The sequence below is a fragment of the Saccoglossus kowalevskii genome, chromosome 14, assembly GCF_978046115.1.
Source record: "Saccoglossus kowalevskii chromosome 14, keSacKowa6.1, whole genome shotgun sequence".
Classification (NCBI taxonomy): domain Eukaryota; kingdom Metazoa; phylum Hemichordata; class Enteropneusta; family Harrimaniidae; genus Saccoglossus; species Saccoglossus kowalevskii.
Genome location: NC_140654.1, coordinates 3,476,109 through 3,491,262, shown reverse-complemented (window position 1 = coordinate 3,491,262; position 15,154 = coordinate 3,476,109). Strand labels below are relative to the sequence as shown.

The following is a 15,154-nucleotide window of genomic DNA, read 5'->3' as shown; positions in this document are numbered from 1 at the left end:
GTTTTATCACTTTGTATATTTAAGACACTTAGTTTACAATAAGTTTACTACTAACATGCAAGCAAGTAACAAAGGCATTTTCAGTTACTGATAGGGCATCGCTGCATGCATTGATGCCGGACCAGTCACAAGAGAGTGAATCTCGTATGCTTATTGGATCTCGGTAGTAAGCTGGAGAGTCGCTTAGCTTAGCAAACAACTTAACAAGAAGATTTTTGAATTTTAAACATTTCACACCTGCACAACAACCATATAGCAGCAAATTCTTTAAAGTTGCATCTTTGCTTAAAATACTCAAAATTCGTCCACAATCATGTTGATAAATGTCTGAATATCAAAAGTGACTGATGTGTATTAGCAGCCATAAAGCATGATAGATGTCTTATGAAGAACGTCATGTGATTTGTATTTTAGAAATAGAATAAACCGTCATGGAGGTATGGGCGTGTCTGGGGCAAACCTACTCATTACCATGGCAAGCAGAGTTACCACACCTGATTCTCATCCAGAGTGATTTCAAACAGTTTATGTCTGAAGACAACATCATAGAGTTGGATCTCAAGACAATTGTAAAGTCTCACAAATCCTCATCACAACTCTTCGCCTCATCTCATCTCTCGAACTACTGGCATTAGCGGTACAACCAAATTATGATCTATTTTTGGCACAAATGTTTTCACCTCAACTAGTAATTTCTATAATTTCATGTTTTGGTTTTGTGGGTTAAATTCCATAATCAGGGGATGCAAATACAGCGGTTAACGTTGAACCTCATTCAACATGCACTCCAAATTCTGTATTTAGAACACAGACACCTTGACCAACCCAGAGGTCAATTTAATGCTATGATTTTGCATTTGATTTCTTCACTGTCCTTTGCAGTCCGAATCTTGTCCCAATTGGTCGAACCCATCTGCAAAAGATTCAAGTTGTTGATATCAAATAGACCCAGTGTCTACTACAGTTGCAATTTTACTTGAACTTTCAGATAGAGCAGTCATATTACTGTAAGAGATATCACATACTTCATTCACCGCATCTAACATAGCAATTCCTTTTTGAAAGGGGTGACAACTTTATTCAGAGAATCACTTTTCCATATCAGGTATAGGCAATAACAACCAACTACCAGCATGTTATCCACAACTCAGGTGTGAATAACAGTCTTATATTAGTAGTTTGTATTCCCATGGAAACCAACAATAACTGTGTCTTCTATCAAATCATGCATGTGTATTGACCCTGTGACACAAGCGCCGTGACCCCGGAACAGCCAAGTCGAACGAGTGATTCCCCTCAGGATTCAAAACCGGTGACTTCTGATTTCCCTGGCCACTGACCAAGAATATCCACCTTTCCCCCAACAAACCACAAGTAGAGTATTACAACAGTGCGACAATTGTAGTAGTGGTCGATGCCCGAGTCATACTTTGCAGCATTCTCGTGATAACCTTATTATTATACATATTCTTCCTGCTTATAATAATTATTTAATGAGACCAAAATGTTTTGCCCGGGGATTTCTGTCACATTATTCCCGGGATGGAGCTACGTCACAGAACGTTCTATGTTGCTAAGACGTGCGCCGCTGTACTATGTAATTCTATGGGCTCTGTACAAACTCAACTTTGAAGTAATTCTGAACAACCGAATTTATATATGTTACACATGTAGGGGTCATTTTGTTACACTGTTCAGGAGAGTCTCTACTATATCCCAAAGGACATTTTTGTTTTTATTTTTAAGTTTGCCATGCGAATGTTCGCTCCCGAGAATAGCAGCAAAGACATTCGAACGCGTTTTACGGATGGATGATTTGTATTGTTTTTGGTGTATAATAAACTCATGTTTTGTATTTGAGCACGAACCATACTGCCATATTAAAGCAAGTCAGTTTAAGTCTGTTTCCAATGAACAAAGTATGTTTTCAAAACGATGCCCAAAAGTTGTACCAAACACATGTATCACTGCATGGAGTAATTCCTTCAAATATGGCATTTGGCGAACTGCACCCTCCGTTTTATCTATCCATTTTTCCAACATGAACGTGCAAGTCTCTTTTGGGGTCTTTTTTTCGTTCACCATAATGATTCCACTGATTGTATCTTTGCCAAAGCTCAGTGCACTCGCCACAGCTTTCCATTTTTCATAGATTTCTCTTGCCACGGTTGGAACGTGAGCCCGATGTAGGATAAGTATGTTCTCCATAACTCTTTGTGCCTCCGTGTTTCGTATTTCTTCAAACATTCTTTTCAAAGTTTCTCTTATTTCGAGCGTTTTTTTGCCGTCTCTTAAATGCTTATTGATTGCGTAGTTTAACAACCGTTTGGTGGGATCACCTTTTTTCTGTAGCCATTTACACTCATCGTTTTCCAATTCCAGTAATTGTGCAAACCCTTTGTAGTCGGAAAAACTTCCATCTATTTGCTCCCGTTCAATATCTAAATTAGTACATAATCTGCTGAAGCTATCATGTGGTATAACTTTTGCTGCTGATATATTTGGTCTGCATTCAGGTTGTTCCATTCGAAATGGAAATTTAGTCTTTGTGACTTCTTGATTGTCTCTGGCTTCCTATTAAAGTTAAAACACATGCGATACATATTGCTGATTGTATTGTGAATAATGTTTTAAAATGGAAATAACATCGATATTTGCATTCCTTATCTCGCTTTTGCCACATATATCCAGAAAGATATAAATAAGGAACCACAATTGCGAATCACCAGCCAATAAATAGATGGAAAATAAGTGAAAGCAGAGAATATACATGCAGGTTAAATAAGACAGTGTGTATGGTAACCATAGTGACAATGGTGTTTCTAAGGTGGTCAAGTTATTGGTATTTTTAATTGTGAAAACATTACTGCGGGTGCAACATCTCTCATTCAGTCACTGGGTCAACTAATTGCCTAGCGTCTCTAAATGATTAGCTCACGTGTGTTTGAAAAGCACTTGCATAACATTCACTGTGAAGAATACTATAACAATTTTGTTTGCTATCTTTTTTGTATTACTTTATTGTATTTTCAACTAAGATCCCACTCCGGGATACGGTTTCAATAAAGATTATTATTATTATAAAGGAAAGTGGGAAATTAAAAGCTGATCATAAGCTACCCTCCACCTGAAAAAAATGTCTTCCCCTCCTGCTGACCAAATTCATCTTTCATTCCCTTGCCCTCATTAAAAAACACTACCCCCCCCTACCGCCAACTTGTCGAGGTGTGACATCAACTGGGGGGTACTGATATGTTACGCCCCCTACAAAAAAATAGAAAAAAATCCCTGCCCTCAACAAAAATCCCTTGGAACAGCTGTTCCGATGAACAGCTCCATTGGCTGCACCTGTTGATCACACTTCACTTGAGTGCAAAACACGGCAGAGAATGCTCGCGACTGGGGTAGGATGTTCTCAATATATGTCTGCAATAGGGGTGTTTTTTTCTTCAATATGTCTGCTCTAGGGGTACTAAATTTGCATTGCGTCCGCAATATGGGGTATAGTTTGCCAATGTGCTGCCAGCCCTAGGGGCCTATTATTTTTTTTAGCAAGAATGCACATGGTGTTAGGTTAGGTGCCCCCCCCCCCCATGGGATGTAAGTTTTGATTTAAAAATGTCTACAGTGGCTGCAGAACGAATGTTTGTTGGTAGTTTATTCCAAAATAACGGGGAAGCATATTCGAATGAGCGGACGCCATAGAATTTACGACTTGAATCCGATTTTGGACAGTGCAAGTGTAGACTTGTTATTTGAATTTTACCTAGGTTGATGAAGTTGAATGAAATCTGATATGTAAGTTGGTGTTAATACATGAAGTGCCTAGTATGTGAATAGTATGATCTTGAATTATGTAAGTAAATGGAAGCCAATGCACGGGAATGTATTGTTATTTTTTTGGAACGTGTGATGGGTCGAGCAGCGCAATTCCGATCCCTTTGAAGTAAATTAATTTATGTATCGTTGGACACGGCATTCAACTGATATGCTCATTCTAGTTACATTTTCCCGAAATTATCGTCTAAGACACACATGTCAGTACACATAGTCACAGTCATGTACTGTGACTATGTGTACATAATTTACTTGGCGTCGTATGACACATGTGAACTCCAAACTCGTAGTCATCTATAAATTAGATTCGCATATTGTCTGACTAACTTAGAAAGAACATTGTATTTTTAGAAGATAATATCGGATGAAACTAAAAGTCCACATTACCGACTTGTATTGGACTGTCTAACTTAGACTTAAACAGAAATAATATTTCCAAGCAATATCAACAAACTCGTACGACTATATGGGATACTGTTAAAAAGTACAATGTCGCCCTCTGGATCCATGGTGTTTAACAGTCTGGTAGTTGTTGACAGTAACATCGCATAAATGTAATCAATATTGCACAGATTTGGTACAAGAAACTGTCAAACGATAGGCCTGATATCGGGTCTAATATGTACCACGTTAAATACGAACGATTACTAGTACTTTAAAATAAACATTAGTTATTTCCTAGTGATGAGTTTTACTTTGAACAGAGCTCAATCGAAATTTGATACTGATCCAAGTATAAAATTTTAGGTACTCGTGTAGACTAGGTTAGTTGGTAGTCAAGCTGATTTTAAAGAGAAATTTATAGACGTATTAAGTGTAAGTACCTTTTCCTTGAAATTGAATAATTGTTGGTGAGTAAATTTCACATTTCTATGCTGTGATATGTTGATGGTTGCCCACATCTTATCCCCACTCTTAACACCTTCTTTTATCGCCATCTGATAAGTTCTATAATAGCCAAGTGTGTGCGTGGCACGCCAAACTTCTGAAAATTCAAATGTCTACAACAAATATATAAATGACATCACATGACTAACATCATTTCACATATATTCAAATGAACTGTTCACCTGACAGCACTAGCACATAACTTTGACGTCTATGGCAGTACAGTGCAAAATGCATACACACCCCTTGGCTATATCCGAGAATATAAAACAATACATCAATATTGTAATGGATTTGGAAAAACGTAATGTTGACTGTTTCAAACTATGTAGTGTGTTGTATACTACCTGGTGTTGCGATGTGTCTGATGCCTTCCAGTTTGAAGAAGTATTACCAATGTCACAACTGAGATTTCCGCCTTCATTCGTTACTGTGACTGCTGCACTGTTACATAGCTTTCCATTGAAATTTAACTCTTCTATGAACCTTACTTCCTACAATATTATAATATAATAATATAATACAAATAAATAATAAAACACAAAAAATTAACAAATAAAAACAAATACTGGGCAAATAATAAACTAAATAAAAATAAACAGTGAGACATCTTTTGCAAAAAAAGGTATTAGCATTTTAGGTGTCCAGTTAACGAAAGATTTCGATCAGTTCACGTGTGCATATGTCGTGAAACTCGCGTGGGCCAAGACATGGCTTGCATAATTAAAACACGCTCTCGACCAATAAGATTGACGTATTCAGATAATTGACATGCTGGTATAATATAATACAGTGTTCATAATAAAGAAAATAGCAAAATTTCAAATACAGCAATGCATCATGGCTATTTTCTAGTTAAGTGCTTATCAACCAACATATTTACGAACACTTTACCGTAGGTGTGTATTGGTTTTTGTTGCTTGATGTATGGAAAGTGCATTGATGAACACAAGTCAATAATGAATACTTTGGTTAGGTTGCTATCATGATTCTTGATATTACCTTTACAATCAGTGACCGCTTATAAACGCGTTCTAGACATTTTATAGGACAGTGTCAAATCGAAACTGCATCTATCAGACATTATCTCCGGTCCCTGTTCATCACGTATATAGTTGCCGTTCCTGTTTGTTATAGCTTTAACTGTACATGTATTTGTTATTATACACGGGAAGACAGACTGGATAAACTGTTTCCATTTACATATACGTGTTATTTTGAAAACATTATTTTATTCGCACCTCGGAATAATTGACAGACATATCATTATGATCAAGTTTTGCCTGTCTCTTGCCGCAAGCGGATCATCGGAAACAGTGCACAGTCAAAATACTGGATAGGAAGCGAGTCTATGCATGTTTGTGAAGTTGTTCCGACGCTATTGAAATATTTGCATAACGTATGTTAAGCCACTATTTTGGTATTTGCCATTATTTTGGTACCCGCGAAAATTAAAACCAACGTTCTCTTGCTCTTTGTTATTATTTTTCTTCACAAGTCAATAAATCTCATAATTCTGAATAATTCTGGACAGTTTGTGTATAATTTGGAGTAATTTGTTATGTTTAATTTAAGTCAATAAATCTCATAATTCTGAATAATTCTGGACAGTTTGTGTATAATTTGGAGTAATTTGTTATGTTTAATTTAAGTTTTCTTTACTTGCGCATCTTTTCAGACCGAATTGTCATCTTTTTGACGCAGACACAGTGACGCTAACTTAGGGGGTATAACAATCGGCTGTACTAACAGCCATATCGCGGAGCTCAATTCAACTGTCGTACTTTTAAAAATCAATTGCATAGCATATCCGTCGCCGATTGAAATGGTGTTAGTGCATCGAAACTGTTCGGCGAAGCTGCTAGGTAAGTATATGACGATTCAATACTAATATTGATATTTACTAGCTAGCTATCGCACTATGACTTGCTCAGACTGCTGCGGCGTCTCGAGTCGTCCATTTGATTCTATCATCATCATGTTGTGTTCAATTCCAATTTCGAATGTGCATCGATTGCTCAAAACAGTAATTTATAGACATGTATATACCGGTAGTTCATCTGATCCAGAAAGTGATAGTTTAAACTTCATGTACATGTCCAGCTTGAATTTAAATAATCTATATGCGGACGTTGAGCAGGCGGACAACAACAGAGCCACCGAGCGATATACTATTTTTCCGTTTTGTGTTTCTTCCATTTGAGATGCATTTCTGTAAAATATTCCGTATATGATGACAGAATTCGCTGGTGTTGTCAAGTTGTAGCATCCATTCTGGAAATTTTTATATTTTAGCAGCTATTTATTTTCTTGAAATTAAAATGTTTTAATACGCAAGATTTAAGTAATTAATGAGGTCTTGATATTAGTAATTTATACCCATAACCTGAATGATATTCTTGTATAAAACATGTCAGTCACTTTCTTATTTTATCATATTTTTTCTCTATAACATGACGAGATAGAACAATTTGTATAATATACACTTGCTTAAATGACAAAGGTGTGTCAATAGTCAATAAAACAGCTAGCTGCGGTTCCGTAGCTCTTTGGTGCGACCTACAATCGAATTTCGCCCTAACAATTTCATTTGGACGTCTTTTTTTTAATTTTGTAGTTGTACGACGAACATAGAGCTACGGGATCTATCACAGTTTAATAACAGAAATCTGGCATACGTAAATTAAATCGCTTTTGCTTTCGATTACTATGGTGTGACGTACCTTTATTGTGAATTGATTGCTGGATGAATAACATACAAACTTTTGTTTGCAATTTGTGTTTATAAATAAGCAATAATTTGTGATATTTTACAATTACCGCGGAAACCAAGCAAATTACGAGAAAACGGCAGCCATTGACATCCCACACTCCCTAGCCACAGAATAAATGTAATCTCGTTTGGCGGTCATGTGATACAGTGGTGGAAGAATAAAACTCACTCTTCCCGTTATTCTAATTGTTCCAAGAAAGCAATCACATACAGTATTTATAATTGTATGATTTTTGTTTAATAATAGAAACTAGTTGCATAAACGCAATTTATCTACTGATTTCGGTCACGTGGTACAAAATTATAGGTCTCGCGTAATTTGCTATAAACTCTGGAATACAAAATGGCGTCTTTCGTCTTGTTATTTTTCTGCAACTCGGTGTACGGTAAATAAAGTCAATTTTTTATGACCACCGTCATCATTTCACAGCGCAAATAGGTTCTGGTCATTGTTTGGAAGTAAATAAACATAGTGAGTACTTTCGAAGGTCTTAAAATGTGATTTTCGCAACGACCAAATTTGGCATGTGGATTTTAACCGGTATTCAGTCGCACAAGGCCCCATAGCCCTATGGGCCGGCCAGAGTCAGTCACGTAAATAATGCGGTCGGCAACATAGGGCTATGATTCCACAGCTATAAAACAGCCTAGGCAATACTATAGTCATTTAGAAAAGACATACAATTTTGTTATTAATCTCATTATACACTTGTTATTAATCTCACTAATAACAAACATTCATGGTTATTTCAATCTTTGTATTACATTTTAATTTGTTTAGTAAGTTTTACAATACAAAAACCATCTTTATTATTGCTGCATTGTGGATATAAATGTAGCTCCAGAATGTGAGTAACCACTTGGAATTCCTACTGAATTTTGGGACGCCATGAATTCACAGAAATGCTTTCTTAATTTCATTTCCAAATACTTGCTGTGATAGATGAATGTTTAAACAATCATTTATACATGTTCCATAAGTGAATAAATAATATTACTAAAAAAAATCCTTTGAAAATCTAAAGTTTACCATTCAATCTATTTGTATCTAACAACGTTGTCCTGACTCACTGCACTAATGATCAATGGGATAATGGCTTCCTATAGAGAAGAAATGTGTTAACTCAATATTGGATTTTGCAAAGAATTGTGGGATTGAAAATTGAACTGAACAATATAACCATAAAATTTTTAAAAATAACTTGCACGTTGCTTGAAAACAGGAGAGGTAAAAAGCTTATTTTAACGGAGGGCTTTATGGAAAAGATGTGAGCCCCCCAAATGCCATCTACAGTTCAATTTTCTATCTCACAACTTTTTGCAAAATCAAATATGGAGTTAACACAGTTCTTCCCTATACATGTATATAACACATTTCTTCCCTATACATGTACATGTATAACTAAAACTGGATATTATGAATCACTGTCTTAACTATGAAACAAATAATAAGGTATAATTATTCCCTCAGAACCTAACCTGACTCACTGCACTAACAACCAATAAGACATTTGTTACTCATAATTAGGACTAGGTATTATTATTATTTTTAATAATTTTTTTGTGCTAGGCAACAGTTCCGGACATTAAATTTCACTGTTGACTCTCCTGACTTTTTTTATGTGCAAATTGCAAGTGCTGACACATAGTGCATTTTTGCCACAGAAGTCATATTCAAGTTTGGGACTACATGACAGGGCTGTGCGGCCATTTTCCTATCAAATGGCAATTTAATGCACTATCCGACCTTAATCAAAGTTCCCCCAAAGTCGCATTCGTTAGTGAATAAATCTTGGCCAGTGGAATTGGGCTTTCCATGTTCAGCCTTAGTAGGTTTTGAACTTGGGTCTACAAATCATGAGTCTGATGCGACAACCACTACGGTATACTACCAGTGACCGGTAGGACTAGGTATTATTACCTGGTAATCGAAGACGACCTGACCCGACTCACTGCACTAACTATAAAACTAATAATAAGGTATTATTATTCCCCTAGAACCTAACCTGACTCACTGCACTAACAACAAATTGGACATTTTTACCTACATGTATAACAACAGTGTTCTCTCCACACCTCTAAAGCGTAATGGTACAGTGATGTGACCCTGTGAGATGTTCTTTCAAGGGTGTGGCCCCTCTAAATCCAAATCAAATACTAGAATATTAATAATTTACCCATTGCACGTAACAGCAACAATGTGACAAAACAAGTCTCACAAATCACAAATGCTGCATATGTCCGGAAAATATACTGATTTGGTACACTGCTATTATTTGCAGTTTGTACTCTAATTCAAAAAAAAAACAAGTGAAATTAGGTCCTATTGAAAATAAAACTGTACATAAATCGAAGCAAAAATTATTCAACTGCAGGCGTCGCCAAAGAAAAAAAACTGACTGGCAACACTGTTGTTTGGAGGTGTTCATCTGCCCAACGATTGTGTGTCTCGGCTACGCTGGTGGCTCATGCTTTGCCAAATTTTGCCGAATGGCGAGTTGAGTTTTAAGTTGATTTGCCAAATAATATATTTTATAGCCAAAATTGACCATATTTTAGGAAAGTAATGATTATTTGAATGTATAAACCATCTTTATAGTAATGTTCTTGAATGTATAATAAAGAAAAATGAACGACTTTTACCATAATATTTTTTCTGATAGTTAGTCGATTTTTCTAGGATAGTTGACGTCACCATGTCTACAACAGAGCTGGTATTATGTTACTGTATTTCGCTGATCATGTATTAAAAAACTCTTGAAAAATATGATACATCAGGGCAAAATGTAAGATAAAATATGAAACTTCGGTCTGTTGAAACACCATAGTTCCTTACAAAGTCGTATGTTATCACATGACTTTGTGGACATTTTTTTTTATCATCCCCAGTTCTTTCTAAGATTAAAACATTAACTCGAGACACACGTTAGATCAAAAGAAATACCTGGATTGCCAGTCTGTTTATTAGTGGTTCTAAGATAATCGCCAATGAATCATTTTCAGGAATTTTTTTAAACAAGAAACAGGGGTGCATCGCCCTCATGCCATGGCCATGTGCCCCTTACCCTAGGGGGCAGATTTTCTGGCAACCACAAAATTCTGAATGACAAGGGATCACAAGTGGCTTCAGTCTTCAACTTTGACCTGTCTGACAGAAATTTTGGCCCAAAGGAAGCCAGAGAATGCTCCACACCCTGATAGGGAAAACCCCATCTCCCCTACTTGGTGGTGCCGTTGAATTGCAGTGCTCCCTCTTGCAGTTTTTTTCAAGAAAAAACCCTGATTTTAATTAACAAAACATTCTAAATTTGTTCAATGCAAGAATGTTACGGTTTAGCGGACAAAGTTAGGGTAATCATAGCATTACACATAAGGTATAGATCAATGAAAAATCGTTGACTTTAGTTTGAAATTTTGTCATTATTAATTTATTATTTTCATCTTATTTTGATAACTCGCAATCTCACAACAAAAAAATGTTTGCCCTAATCTGGTCTCATGAACCGACAGTGACATGGGCACTAAAACTGACTGTACTTGTTGACACGAAATAATGATAAACAGTTATCTCCATGGATAACAATATATTTACTGACTGGCTATAACATATTAACTATTTCTATTGCTTTTTAGCTCCGCTGTCGACAAAGTCGACACAGCTAGGCATTAGTGGAAAGGTGCATAGCAGACTGTCAAAACCTAAAATTCTCTAATTTTGGTGAATATTTTTGTTATTTTTGGTAAAAAGTGATATTTTCGACTTCTTGTTAAAAACCGCTATTCCGATTGCTTTGATATTACATATATAGGTACTATATGTGGATCTCTCTCAGATTTGTTCATTTCATAATGATATCTTAAATTCTCTAATTTTGGTGAATATTTTTGGTAAAAAGTGATATTTTCGACTTCTTGTTTAAAACCGCAAGTCCAATTGCTTTGATATTACATATATAGGTACTACACCTGGAACTCTCTCAGATTTGTTCATTTTGTGATGATATCTTTAATTCTCTAGTTTTGATGAATATTTTTGTAGTTTTTAGTAAAAAGTGATATTTTCGACTTCTTGTTGAAAACAGCAAGTCTGATTGCTTTGCTATTATATATATATAAGTACTACATATGGACCTCTCTCAGATTTGTTCATTTTGTGATGATATCTTTAATTTTCTAATTTTAGTCAATATTTTTGTAATTTTTGATAAAAGGTGATATTTTCGACTTCTTGTTAAAAACCGCAAGTCTGATTGCTTTGATATTATACATATATGTACCTCAGGTAAACCTCCCTCAGATTTGTTCATTTCATGATGATATCTTGAATTATCTAATTTTGATGAATATTTTTGTCATTTTTAATAAAAAGTGATATTTTTGAAGTCCGATTGCTATACATACCATACATATTGTTCATTTTCTTATATGATATCCTCAGTTCTTTAATTGAAATGTGCCTTGCTAACAGCGGAGCTATCTCAGCCGATAGGCTGCTTGTTTTGCTGTTCTATTTCAAACTTTATTTGACTTGATAAATACATAAAAGACAATGGAGTAAAATGATATAAAATATCAGACTGTCTCGTCTTTAATTAATTGTAGATAGATTGTTAACTAATTTTATACTAACACAGTTATTGTATCACAATATTCAATGGGAAAATTATGCAAATTAGATACAGTGTTTGACTTGGGGTCTGGGGAGAACACTGAACTTGGACTGGATTTTTTTAATCCTGAGGCCCTGACCTGAATCACTACACTAACAAGCAATGAGACATTTGTTATCTATAACTAGAACTGGGTTTTACATGTATTAATCCTGAGGCCATGGCCATAATCATTGCACTGATGACCAATGGGACACATAACTAGAACTGGGTATATTAGTTTCAGAGGACCTGACTTGACTCAGTGCACTAACTACCAATGGGTCATTTGTTATCTATAACCAGGACTGGGTATTATTATTCCCAGAGAACCTGACCTAAGTCACTGCACTAACTAGCAATGGAACTTTTGTTACTTATAACTAATACTGGGTATTATTATACCCAGGGAACCTGACCTGACTCACTGCACTAACTAGCATTGGGACTTTTGTTACCTATATCTAGGACTGGGCATTATTATACCCAGAGAACCTGACCTAACTCACTGCACTAACTACCAATGGGACTTTTGTTACCTATATCTAGGACTACATTATTATACCCAGGGAACCTGACCTAACTCACTGCATTAACTAGCAATGGGACTTTCGTTACCTATATCTAGGACTAGGCATTATTATACCCAGGGAACCTGACCTAACTCACTGCATTAACTAGCAATGTGACTTTTGTTACCTATATCTAGGACTAGGCATTATTATACACAGGGAACCTGACCTAACTCACTGCACTAACTAGCAATGGGACTTTTGTTACCTATATCTAGGACTAGGCATTATTATACCCAGGGAACCTGACCTAACTCACTGCATTAACTAGCAATGGGACTTTTGTTACCTATATCTAGGACTGGGCATTATTATACCGAGGGAACCTGACCTAACTCACTGCATTAACTAGCAATGGGACTTTTGTTACCTATATCTAGGACTGGGCATTATTATACCCAGAGAACCTGACCTAACTCACTGCATTAACTAGCAATGGGACTTTTATTACCTATATCTAGGACTGGGCATTATTATACCGAGGGAACCTGACCTAACTCACTGCATTAACTAGCAATGGGACTTTTGTTACCTATATCTAGGACTGGGCATTATTATACCCAGGGAACCTGACCTAACTCACTGCACTAACTAGCAATGGGACTTTTGTTACCTATATCTAGGACTAGGCATTATTATACCCAGAGAACCTGACCTAACTCACTGCATTAACTAGCAATGGGACTTCTGTTACCTATATCTAGGACTGGGCATTATTATACCGAGGGAACCTGACCTAACTCACTGCATTAACTAGCAATGGGACTTTTGTTACCTATATCTAGGACTGGGCATTATTATACCCAGGGAACCTGACCTAACTCACTGCACTAACTAGCAATGGGACTTTTGTTACCTATATCTAGGACTACCGGTAGGCATTATTATACCCAGGGAACCTGACCTAACTCACTGCATTAACTAGCAATGGGACTTTTGTTACCTATATCTAGGATCAGGCATTATTATACACAGGGAACCTGACCTAACTCACTGCACTAACTAGCAATGGGACTTTTGTTACCTATATCTAGGACTAGGCATTATTATACCCAGTGAACCTGACCTAACTCACTGCATTAACTAGCAATGGGACTTTCGTTACCTATATCTAGGACTAGGCATTATTATACCCAGGGAACCTGACCTGACTCACTGCACTAACTTCATGTACAAATCAGACTTTTGTTACTTATACTAATACTGGGTATTATTAATCCCTGAGGCTCTGTTCTGGCATTTGTTAATGAGGACTGGGTTTTATTAATCCCAGAGAACCTGACCTAACTCACTGCACTAATGACCAATGAGTCATTTGTTACCTATAATTAGGACTGGGTACTACCGGTATTAATATTAATTCCCTGACCTGACTCACTACACTAACTACTAATGGAAGACTTGTTACCAATAACCCTTAGGCCCTGTACTGGGATAAATTAGCATAACGTACAAGCTTTGTGTTTTGATAGATATTTTAACAATTTTTTTTTTTTATTATTTTAGGAAACTTGGAAATACTATACAGAGAAATGAAAGAATATGGTATCAATGGCTTCAGTACCTGTAACAATGATTTATGACTTTTTAGTAATTGTATTTGTATACCACTTTTTCAGTTTTCTGATTATTTTGTGACTCTATGGTGTATTTTGTTATAATGATAATAACAAAAATATTATAAAACTGTATTACAAAGGTACCATACAGTATAACAACAAGAATTAAAGTGTGATTATAAATTTATACTTAATTTAGAAATAACGTTTCTCTTCTGGACCCTTGTCAGTGTTGGTCACTTTGTAGTAAAGCATGTGATCATGTCAGCATTATGCATATTGTCAACAATTATAATATTTGAACTCTCAATATTTTCCAAATGAGTGAGATGATAAGTAAGATGGTGCATTGTTTATTTTCAAACATGCTATATATTAAATTGCTCAGTACTATGGAAAATTCTATAATATTTGAAATTGCAGTGTTAGATTCTTCAATTGGGCAAATAATATAGTTTGTACAACTACAAGACAAAAATATATTATTTCTGCTTCTTGCAATACCACATTGTGTTGTGTTTATATTCTACAAAATGTTTGCTTTAAAAATTTAAACTTGATTGAAGCATAAAGCTTTGATCTCTATGATTTATGTCTAATAATTTAAAAACAACTGTTCATGTGTAGCACAAATTAGGGGCTTACAGTTTGACCTAGGTTCATGGTGTACACTAATTGTGGTTGGCATGGTCACACTAATTTCCCAGCAGTGTAAAGGCAGATCACAACAAACTTGATATGAGCATCATACATAGTGGGTTGTTATGTCACATTGTTTTGTTCAAAAATGGGAACTGATTGGGATTGATCTTTGTGTGTGTGTGTACAAGCGTACATTTCCAGCTGCATCGTTAACATGCCAGGACTGCTAACATT

General features: G+C 35.9%; 1 long non-coding RNA gene across 1 annotated transcript; it reads left to right on the top strand.

Annotated features, from left to right (window-relative positions):
- Nucleotides 1-6,463: 6,463 nt before the first annotated feature.
- Nucleotides 6,464-14,866, top strand: LOC146734377 (uncharacterized). Its single transcript, XR_014931474.1, has 2 exons — nucleotides 6,464-6,590; nucleotides 14,226-14,866. It is a non-coding gene; the product is annotated as an uncharacterized LOC146734377 (long non-coding RNA).
- The last annotated feature ends 288 nt before the right edge of the window (nucleotides 14,867-15,154 follow it).